The sequence below is a fragment of the Bos mutus genome, unplaced genomic scaffold, assembly GCF_027580195.1.
Source record: "Bos mutus isolate GX-2022 unplaced genomic scaffold, NWIPB_WYAK_1.1 CTG223, whole genome shotgun sequence".
NCBI classification, from domain to species: Eukaryota; Metazoa; Chordata; class Mammalia; order Artiodactyla; family Bovidae; genus Bos; species Bos mutus.
In genome coordinates, this window is record NW_027219688.1 from 176,821 (window position 1) to 187,981 (window position 11,161).

Consider the following 11,161-nt stretch of genomic DNA (forward strand, 5'->3'; position numbering starts at 1 on the left):
CTAAGGAAGGAATTTTTTAAGTATCAGTTAATACTTGTGTAAATAGATCCTGATTAAATGGATGATTTTTAGAAATATACAATCTTTTCACTTGAACTTCTAAAGTTTGCAAAAATTTGTATTATTTTATAATTCCATAGTCTGCATCAGATCATAAGGGAAAAAAATCCTGAATTCTGCCTCTTCTATTTCCCTCATATATCCAGCACATAAATACCAAGAACCAAATCTCAACTCTCCTGTATTTCCATCTTTTAAAAAAAACTATTTTTATTCCTACTAGTGTGGGATGAATTGTGTCACCCCAAAATTCATATGTGGAAACCTAAACCCCTAGTGCCTTAGAATGTGACTACATTTTAAGATAGGGCCTTTAAAACAGTGATTAATTTAAAATGAGGTCATTAGGGTGGGCCTTAATCCAACCTGAGCAGTGTCCTTATAAAAAGAGGTGATGAGGGAAAAAAAAGAACAAAAGAAGTGATTAGACACAGACACTGGGATGCTCAAACACAGAGGAAGACTGTCTGAGAACACGAGACGTCAGGCATCCACAAGCCAAGGAAAGAGGCTTGAGTCAAAATCAACCTGCTGACACCTTGGTCTTGGACTTCTGGCCTCCAGAACTGTGAGATATACATTCCTGCTGTGTCAACCATCCAGTCTGTGTTACAGACACCCTACGTTTACTTTTAACAAGCAAATATAGAGACCATGTGCCAATCACTGTGCTAGACACTGGAAAATCAAGACGGATTAAGAAACGAAGTCCCTGTTTTCAGAGGGCTCACACTCTAGCAGGATAAACGTATAAGCACTTGCCTATGTGTTAGTCGCTTATTCATGTCCAGCTCTTCGCAACCCCATGGACTCCAGCCCACCAGATTCCTCTGTCCATGAGATTGTCCAGGCAAGAAAACTGGAGTAGGTTGCCAGTGGATTGCCAGTTCCTTTTCCAGTGGACCTTCCCGACCCAGGGATTGAACCCGGGTCTCCCACACTGGGACCATCTGAGCCACCAGAAAGCCTAAACATATGTGCACACTGACAGTAATTCTAACACCAACTTTGATACTCCTGAATGACTCAGAGGTGGATGCCTGACCCAGTTGAGCCAATCATACCATCTATACCCTACTGCAGTCATAAACTGACCCCTGGAGGAAAACCTAATTCAGACTAGGTGAGAAAATCCCAGAATGTTTACATTTGGTATGGGAAAGAGAAATTCGTCTTTGGTGGCCATGCCATGAAATGAACTTCGGCTAGAAACTGTTTGCATCCAGGTCTCCTGATTTGTGGTCTAAGTGAATAAACCTTAGGTACAGAGAGAGGTGGAATAAAAGGAAAATCCTTGAAAGATTCGGTTTCCTGGCCCCCTGGATACCTGAGGCCCATATACATACATATATATATTCTGTACTGCCTAGGTTATAGGAGCCAATGTATACATACATACATGCATTCTGTACTGCCTAGGCTTTAGGAGCCAATGTATACATACATACATACATACATTCTGTACTGCCTAGGTTACAAGAGCCAATGCATTTCTCTTCTTGACTAAGCTTACTTCAATTATATTTCTGTCATATGACAAATGTCCTGACTAATTAAATGAGGTTTTTAAGGATTAATTTGCTTAAAAACTTTTGGAAACACCTTGTTGGCTTACAAAAAGCAAATTCTATGGCTTACTCTCAATTCCACAGCTTACTCTCTCAGTAATTTCTCCAAATATCCTGAAGGCGGCACTCCTTACATTCAAAAAAAAAAAAAAAAAAAAAAGAAACCCACCCTTTTGTCCAAAACATTAAAAAAAAAAAAAAAAATGGAGGAACTTAGTGAATTGCATGAGGTAATTCTAATTGGTTGGAACATCTGTTGAAATGGTGTTTCTGTAGATAAAGAAAAAGTTAACATGTTTGAGGACCCCTAATCAGCTTTCAAGGCACCTTAGTCTGAATCTTCAGTGAAGTGGACAAGAAAAAAGAAAAGGAAACATGAAAAAGCTACTAGCAGCGATTCTGTGGCTTCAACTAGGCTGTGAGCTGAAGGTTTATTGGAAAGAGAACCATGGGGGTCAAGGAATTGTCATAAAGTGTTCAGAAGTGGAGATAAGATTCAGTGTGACCCATCTGTGGTTCTCTGGGTAGGAACTGGATTATAGGAATAGCTAGTGAACTCCTTCTAAAATGTTCTCTCTGAACAGGGTTAAATACAGAGCTGAAAGTGGAGCAAAGCCCTCCATCCCTGATCACCCGGGAGGGGCAAACTGGTATCAACTGCGATCATTCAGTCACTACCTCAGACACATTCCTCTGGTACAGACAGGATCAGGGGAAGAGCCTGGAATCTCTGTTTTTATTGATGTCAAATAGAGCAGTGAGGAAGAAGGGAGGATTAACAGCCTCCTTTGATATCAAAGCCTGTCGCAGCCCCCTGCATATCACAGCCTCCCATCCTGGCCTCTCTGCCACATACTTCTGTGCTGTGGACGCATAGTATCCCCCTGATGTGTCCAGTCTGTACTCAAACCTGCAGCTGTGGCTCCAGCCCACACCCCTGTTGCAGGGACTGCAGTTCTGAGGATTCCTTCACTGTCTCTGGCTCTCTGCCTGAAAGAAAATTTCTGAGTTGAATGAGAAAAAAATGGTGTTTTAACTTTGATTTTCTTTATTGTGGAAGTTTTTTTAGAAGGAAAGAGGATTGTGAGGCAGGCAGAATGGGGAACAACCTAAACATGTCTTTTCCAAGAATATGAAGCCTCATCTTTTATTGCCTCGTAGTCAAAATCCATGAGTCTTCCATTACAGAGTAATTTTACATTTAGTGCAACTGTCACAAATAATTCCTGTGAAATACGGAACCATTGTTTGTTTTGATATGCAAAGATAACATATAGCCATGGAGGGGAAAGGAGAATAAAAGCTTTATAATATAATATTCTATGAGAGGCTCCTTACCTAGTTTTTCCTGCTGAAACATTGACTGCAGTAGACAGGCAATACCTATGTGATCTATAGATCGAGTCTTCGCAACATGTGGAGAGATTTTTATTGTAAGACCTTAAAAGAAAATTAAAAGGCTAATTTGAAAAGCCTGAACCCACAACATTTCATGACAATAACATACATATACCTGATCTACAAACCCAGGATACATACAAATACTCTTATGTCTCTTATTTTTCCAACTGATTGTTAGAGTGACTACCTGCCAGATAAGCAGGAAGTTCATTCTCTCTTTTGAGGCCTTCCCACGCCGGCTCCTGACCTGTCTAAGAACCCGAGAGACTTGGGCAGTTTGGAAGAGGTTGGTGCAGCTTCCACACACCGTCAGAGGTCCTCCCAGTTGACTCTTGCCTTGTTTTTTGTTGATGTCCAGTCTCCCCCAAGATCTGTGTAGGATTGCTGGACCACTGCTGATCCAGGCCCTGAAGAGTGACCCCACTCCAATGTCAGCTGGTCAAGGGTGCGTCAAACCTGGGTTCCCAAGGTTTTAGACTCTGTGTCATCTTTTTTGTAGATGCACAACCATCATTGGAGACCCAGAAAATCAAAGGATGCTGGGTTCAGAGTGGTTCTGGCATTTATATTGTGAGTCCACACAACATTGCCTTTTTCCATTTTCTGGGACCCATACCTAACAGATAATATCTTTTTTGTTTTGTATGTCTCAGACCCAAGGACCTGATTATGCTCACTTTCTCTAGAATGACAGTAGGGTTATGGATCCTCTTAAGGAAAGACTAAATAACCCTAAACATCCTGCAACCTCTCTATAATCAAAGTTGCCTTTGGTAACCCAAAGGGTGATTTATCCTATAAATGAGTCTCTCCAAGGTGACCTAAGCCAGTTTTTTAAGAGAGGCCACCCATGATTCTACATTGTCAAACTTCCTTTTCTAAAGGATGCTTGCCTCATTGAATATGAGTAGTTTTCTGGGATTTTCTTGCTGAATAATAGAACTAATCCAAACATTATCATTCATAAGCACCCTGCTGCATGCTTTTTTGAATCAATTTAATAAAACAAAGCAAAGTTACATATTAAGTTTTAAGCTCCTGGCTAAGTCATTAGTAAAAAGACTTGGTTTAATGGCAAGGAAAATAGTATCTAGTCTGATACAACCTGCTGCACCTCTGTGTGTCCTGTAATATTCCTGTCCCAGAACAGTTTGCAATGGGAGTCACTCCCTGGTTCAAAGACCTTTATTAAAACTCCAGAATGTTTCTGGTATTTGTTTAAACACTTTCTGAAAGTTGGTATTCATAATATCAATTCTTTATTATTTTAGAGGCTTTCCTTCCCTCTAACTACTCTGCAAAAAGTCCATGCCTGTATTTCTTACAACCCAGGAACAGTGGCTCTGTTCCACAACCCTGCTCCTTCCTCTGCCAGGGGAGTATGTGTCCTGAGTGTGGTGGTTTGTTCCGTTCCTCTCTTCTCCATGTGGTAGTGCTGATTAGTCGGCTGGGTTAGTTATTAGTTGAAATCCAAATTCAGATCAGATCCCTCCATGATGCACAATTATATACCCCAAGACACATCTGTAAACATCTTCATAGGCCATGAAAAGCCAGGGATTTTTATTTCTTGGTCTTTGTATGTGCAAAAGTGTTGGTAACTATAGCCTGCAATCCATTTTCTTCATCACTCAGGAATGTCTAAGGACCAATATATGGCTACAAATAATATAAATGTAGATTTATTTCTATTGTACATTTAATTTGAAATTACAGTCCTTGGATAAATATTTTAAGGTGGAGTTCCAACATAGCAGGGCTACTTATTCCAAAGGCTTCAGTATTATCACCTTTCTGTTCTTTCCTTATATTTTCTCATTTGAACTTCACAGCAAAAGAATATGATTTTTTGTGTGTGAATGAGAGGCCCCACTTAGTTAACAGACACAGAGTGGTAGAACCAGCTTTTGACTGGGTGAATAGGAGAAAATATGCTACAAGAGAAGGAACTTTTGACTAAAAATTCCCTATCATCCCAAATTCATAAGCATGGGAGCTTCATCAATGATACATTGACTTCAACTACGTTAGGAGTTGCAGAGATATAGCTCAAGAATCATGAAAACAGAAAGTCAAAAATTGATGTCTTAATAATTATCTCACACATTTTATAGAGGCTTTCAGATCAAGAATTAACACACAACAGGAAATGGAAAGAGCACTGTTATCTGCCAAAATTACTCAGGCAGCATTGTAAGCAAACTCACAAAATAAAGTCAGGAGAGAACCCTAACAGCTAAATTGGTAATTTTTAAAGGAAAGAATTGAATAAGAGCACCATAAGGAAGCTTCTCTTATTATAGCAAATCAGATCTTTAGTAAATTTTCCTCATTTAAATTTTTTAGGAGAAAGGAAACTAGAAGGCACCAAAGAGCTCTAAGAATGGGGTGTCTCACCTCAGACCAGCTGCACTGAGGAGGACAGAGGTCTGTCTACATAAGCCCCAGCAATAACTCTTTGAATATGGATCGATTGTTCTCTTCTCCACTGTTTTCACTTCTATAGCATGGGGTCAGTAATTGAGCAGCTTTCTCCAGGAAGGATTTGGAAAAATAAGATGCTCACTGAAGCTACCAGTCAACAAAATTGTACTAAAAAATCTATTCAAATCTGGCTGTCTCTTTTCCACTCAATCATTAGCAATTGTAACCCAGCTTCCCTTTGACACCCTTTCACACAGTCTCGAGTTCCCTACTACATAAGCACAGTTCCTAAAGAAGAATCTCAGAAAAGTTTAATCTTTGTAGAGTCCCTGGATTTACCACAAGACTTCTTGCCAGTCAGAAAAATATAATATTTTTTCTATATTCTCCACCAACTCTTTCTTCCGCTTCCTCCATTTTTGTTTGTTTGTATTTTGCTAAACAGTGAATTCAACTTTGTCCTTTTCAGGCTAGATCAGAACAAATTTCACTATCAGGAAAATCATCTTATAAGAAATATCCATGCATAAACAACAAAGGCCTACTGCATAGTAGAGAACTGTATTCAAAATCCTATGACTAATAATGAAAAGAATATGAAAAAAAAGTATTTTATATATATATAATATATATATATATATATATATATAATTGAATCACTTTGCTGTGCAATAGAAATTAACACAACTTTGTAAATCAACTATGCTTCAATAAATTTAAAAAAAGAAATATCCAAATTGAGCTTTATATGAAAATAATTGAAAACAGTTTTCCTGTTTTACCAGTGCGATGGACAAGCCCTAATCAGTACCCTCAGATACCAGATTCACCAGGTTTTCTTCCCAAATCTCTAGACAAATAATCATCTTGATTCGAGGGGGCCATCAAGTGAATCTATTCCAGAAATTATAATATGTGTAAAAACTGACCTTAATGTTTCAACATTCACACCCTCCTAGGTAACAGCGCACTTTTTTTTTTTGTTAAATCTGTTTCTCCAAATTGTCCCAATCTTCACAGCATTATCAGCTTCCACAGGGATTTGCTGGCAGGTTAAAAAGGTCAGCATCAGCAGCGTACAGACCAAAGTTCCTGATACCACTCAGAACCTACAGCACTGGCTAATAACTATAATAATAGACAAAATAAAACTTGACATGAAAACCGGACTTAGTTTCATCTTCCTTTAACTCAAGTAGAGGCTCTACTCTTACTGATTAAGCTGGAAGAACTTTGACCATGTATTTATAAATATTCATGATGTATCCTGAATGTTTACTTCCTCAAATTGTTACCAAAGCAAGTTTATTGTTAATGACTGTTTGTCAGGACATACTTATTTTTCATTCATGAGCTTGATTTCTGCATCAGACAGATATCAGATTTCCTACGACCTTTCTGTAGCATTTAACACCATGTTGCCACATATTGATTGAAAACAGTTTCACAAGGAAACCATTCATGACAAGGAAAAAGTCATTTTTCAACAGAATTTATTGAAAGAACAAATATCCACTTGAGTCTCCAGCTCTCTTTCTTAGAATAAAGGACTCTGATTCTCAAGATGAACTTTTGTATGTTCTTAAAGTCAAGTGCATAAGCAAACTCCAAGACAAGTGAATAAGATTCAGACTTCAAAGAAATGCATTAATTTGAAATTTAAAACATAAAACTTCCACCAAGCTCCCTCCTCTCCTTTCCTTGTTCAGTGGGGACTTGCATGTGGCTCCTCATGGTTGCAGATCTGGAACTTCAGTCCTTTGGTGATATCAAATAAACTCATCTTTACTGGAGAAATATTTGGCAGTCTGTCATTTGTTCCCTGTACCTTGTGATTTTGTTTTTGTTCTGTTGTATTTGTTCCTTTGTTTTGATTCATTTTTATATATCATATATAAGTAAAAAACAGTATTTGTCTTTCTCTGTCTGACTTATTTCACTAAGTATAATACACTCCATATCTATCTGTGTTGTTCCATTTGGCAAGATTGCATTCTTTTTTACATTTGATTAATGTTCTATTGTGGTGTGTGTGTGTGTGTGTGTGTGTGTGAGTGTATATAGATAGTTAGATGAAAGATTGATATTTTCTTTATCCATTCATCTATGAATGAACACTTAGCTTGGTTCCAGATCTTGGTTACTATAACAAACGCTGCTATAAACACTGGAGTGCAGATACAATTTGGAAGAGTTTTGTTTTCTTTGGACAAATATCTAGGAGTGAAATTGCTGGGTCATATGGTAGTTGTATTTTTAGTGTTTTGAGAAGAATCTCCATAATGTTTTCCATAGTAGCTCCTCCAACTTCCAACCCAGCAGCAATGCACTAGGGTTTCCTTTCTTCTGCATCCTTACCACACTTGTTATTTCTTTTCTTTTGATAATAGTCATTCTGATAGATGTGAGGTGACACCTCATTTTGACATAGATTTGCTCTTTTTCTGAATATTAGAGACTTTGGACAGCTTTTCATGTACCTATTGGCTATCTCTTTGGAAAAATGGCTATTCAGGTCCTATGTCCAGTTTTTAATCAGACTGTGTTTTGTTATTGAGGTATATAATGTCTTTGTGTATTTTGGATATTAATCTCTTATTGCAAATACCTACTCCCCGTCAGTAGTTTGTCTTTTATTTTTGTTGATGGTTTCTTTGCTGTGCACTAGATTTTAGTTTGATTCAGTTCAGTCACTCAGTTGTGTCCGACTCTTTGCGACCCCATGAACTGCAGCATGCCAGGCCTCCCTGTCCATCACCATCTCCCAGAGTTGACCTAAACTCATGTCCATCGAGTTGGTGATGCCATCCAGCCATCCCCTTCTCCTCCTGCCCCCAGCATCAGGGGCTTTTCCAATAAGTCAACTTGTCGCATGAGGTGGCCAAAGTACTGGAGTTTCAGCTTTAGCATCATTCCTTCCAAAGAAATCCTAGGGCTGATCTCCTTCAGAATGGACTGGTTGGATATCCTTGCAATCCAAGGGACTCTCAAGAGTCTTCTCCAACACCACAGTTCAAAAGTATTAATTCTTCGGCAGTCAGCTTTCTTCACAGTCCAACTCTCACATCCATACATGACTACTGGAAAAACCATAGCCTTGACTAGATGGACCTTTGTTGGCAAAGTAGTATCTCTGCTTTTTAATATGCTGTCTAGGTTGGTCATAACTTTCCTTCCAGGGAGTAAGTGTCTTTTAATTTCATCACTGCAATCACCATCTGCAGTGATTTTGCAGCCCCCCAAAAATAAAGTCTGACACTGTTTCCACTGTTTCCCTATCTATTTCCCATGAAGTAATGGGACCAGATGCCATGATCTTAGTTTTCTGAATGTTGATTTATATTAGTTTGACTAGGTCCCATTTATTTATTTTTCCTTTTGTTGCCCTTGCCTTTGAAACAGAAAAAAAAATATGGTAAAAAGAAATGTCAATGAGCATACTGCCTATATTTTCCTTTTCAAGTTTTAAAAGTTTCAGGTCTTATATTTTGGTCTTTAATCCATTTTGAGCTTATATTTGTATATGTTGTGAAAAAATGTTCTAGTTTTGGTCTTTTCCTTTTAGGTGTTCAGTATGATCAACACCGGAGAAGGCAATGGCAACCCACTCCAGTACTCCCTCCTGGAGGATCCCATGGGTGGAGGAGCCTGGTGGGCTGCAGTCCATGGGGTCGCTAAGAGTCAGACATGACTGAGCAACTTCACTTTCACTTTCCACTTTCATGCATTGGAGAAGGAAATGGCAACCCACTCCAGTGTTCTTGCCTGGAGAATCCCAGGGACGGGGGAGTCTGGTGGGCTGCCGTCTATGGGGTTGCACAGAGTCGGACACGACTGAAACGACTTAGTAGCAGCAGCAGCATGGTCAACACCACTTACTGAAGAAACTGTCTTTCCCCCATTTCAATAAGCTATATAAAATCATTCAGAGTAATATCTCTACATGGCCACAGAAGGGCAACACTGCTTCAGAGACAGTTAACTTTTGTCCCACATACACAGATTCTTCAACTAGCCAGAAAGGATCCTTTAAATATCTATTAAATTTTTATCTCCAACTTTGCTTCAATTTACATCTCTGAATCTTGTGTGTACATAGGTATCCATCCATCTACCTAAATAGTATCTGTGTACATTTTAGTTTAACAGTTTGAAGACTGTGGCTTTGAAAATTAATATTTAAATTATTTAATATTTAATATTATTTAATGATAATTATTTAATAATATTTAATATTAAAATTAATATATCTTTAAAACAGCATGTTTTTTTCCTTTGACATTAAGGCCATATTAGTTTCTTTAATATAAATTTATAATGCTTTCACCCAGATATATCCCAAACTCCAATCATACTGAGTTAATCAGTGCCAGAATTCCCTTACCCCATTCTTTACTAAGAAATATACTGGTGATGTAAGTTCCAGTTCGAGCAGCTCCTCCATCAGAACTACTCTCTGACTCAGTCCAGAAGTGGGTCCATTATCATTTTCTTGGGTCCATCATATAGAAACACATTTCTCTTTAGCAGCTTTTATCTGAATGTACTTGTATTGGGAGTGGGTTGACTGAAGATTGCTACTTCTGTTTCTTTCTTGACTGAGACCCAAGTATGACCATTTTAGGCACTAGTAATATATATTGAAGACATACATGGATTAATGAATAAATAAAAAATAAAACACACCAAAAATTCAACAAACAATAAAAAATCCCCTTAGAGAGCTGGAGTAGATGGGATTAGATTGAGGAGTGGGAATGGTTATTATTGTCTCCTGTTGAACTGTGATGATGTTTTTCTTTGATAGTATCTGAAATGACCTCAAATACAGAGACCACAAAGTCTTTAAAACAAAATGAGCTCCTTAATTTCTGTTTCTATACCCTGATGTGTTGACCTCTAAAGCCAAAATGGTTCTTCACATTTTTGTATTTTACCTGTGAGAATAAGGTGTAACTCAGTATGAGAACTACCAAAAATGTTTTATTACTGAATGATCATGGTCCCATATCTTCTGAATTCTGCAGAATTTTCCCAGCTAATCTTATCAATTTGGAGAGAAAGATTCTCCAGAATAAGTTATTCCAGTGCTTCTCAATTTATTTTCTCCATGCTTATTCTTGAAATATTTATTTTCTGATATATATATATATATATATATATATATATATATACACACACTTTAACCAAAACATTTTATTACATGCTACCATCAGTGAATATACAGTTAATGAAAAAAAGTAGTTGAGAAGAATGAGATAGAATCATATGTACTGAACAATGTAGAAGTACGTGAAATTAATAAACCTTGCAAAAAGATAACTGAATTTAAGTAATTTACAGGAATATGTACTTAAACAGTCATGGGATTATTCAGGAAAGTTATATGAAATTTGTAAGAACAGTCATTTAATGGATGGTAAACTCTGAAGTGGGTAGAGGTAAATATTTTCCTCTTTTTATGTTACGCCTTTACTATTTCAATTTTATAACCACATCCATGCTTTACTTTTATTTTGCAATGTCAACTAGATTTATGGGAATGGTGTACTTACAATCATTTTATCTTTATATTTATTGGCATTTTAAAACTGTTTATAAATTAAAAATAAGAATATAATATCAAAATATCCAGATCAAGAAGTGGCGATTCAATAACCCTCAAACGGTTGGCAAGAATAAGCTATAAAAAATTTCTGGGGATATAA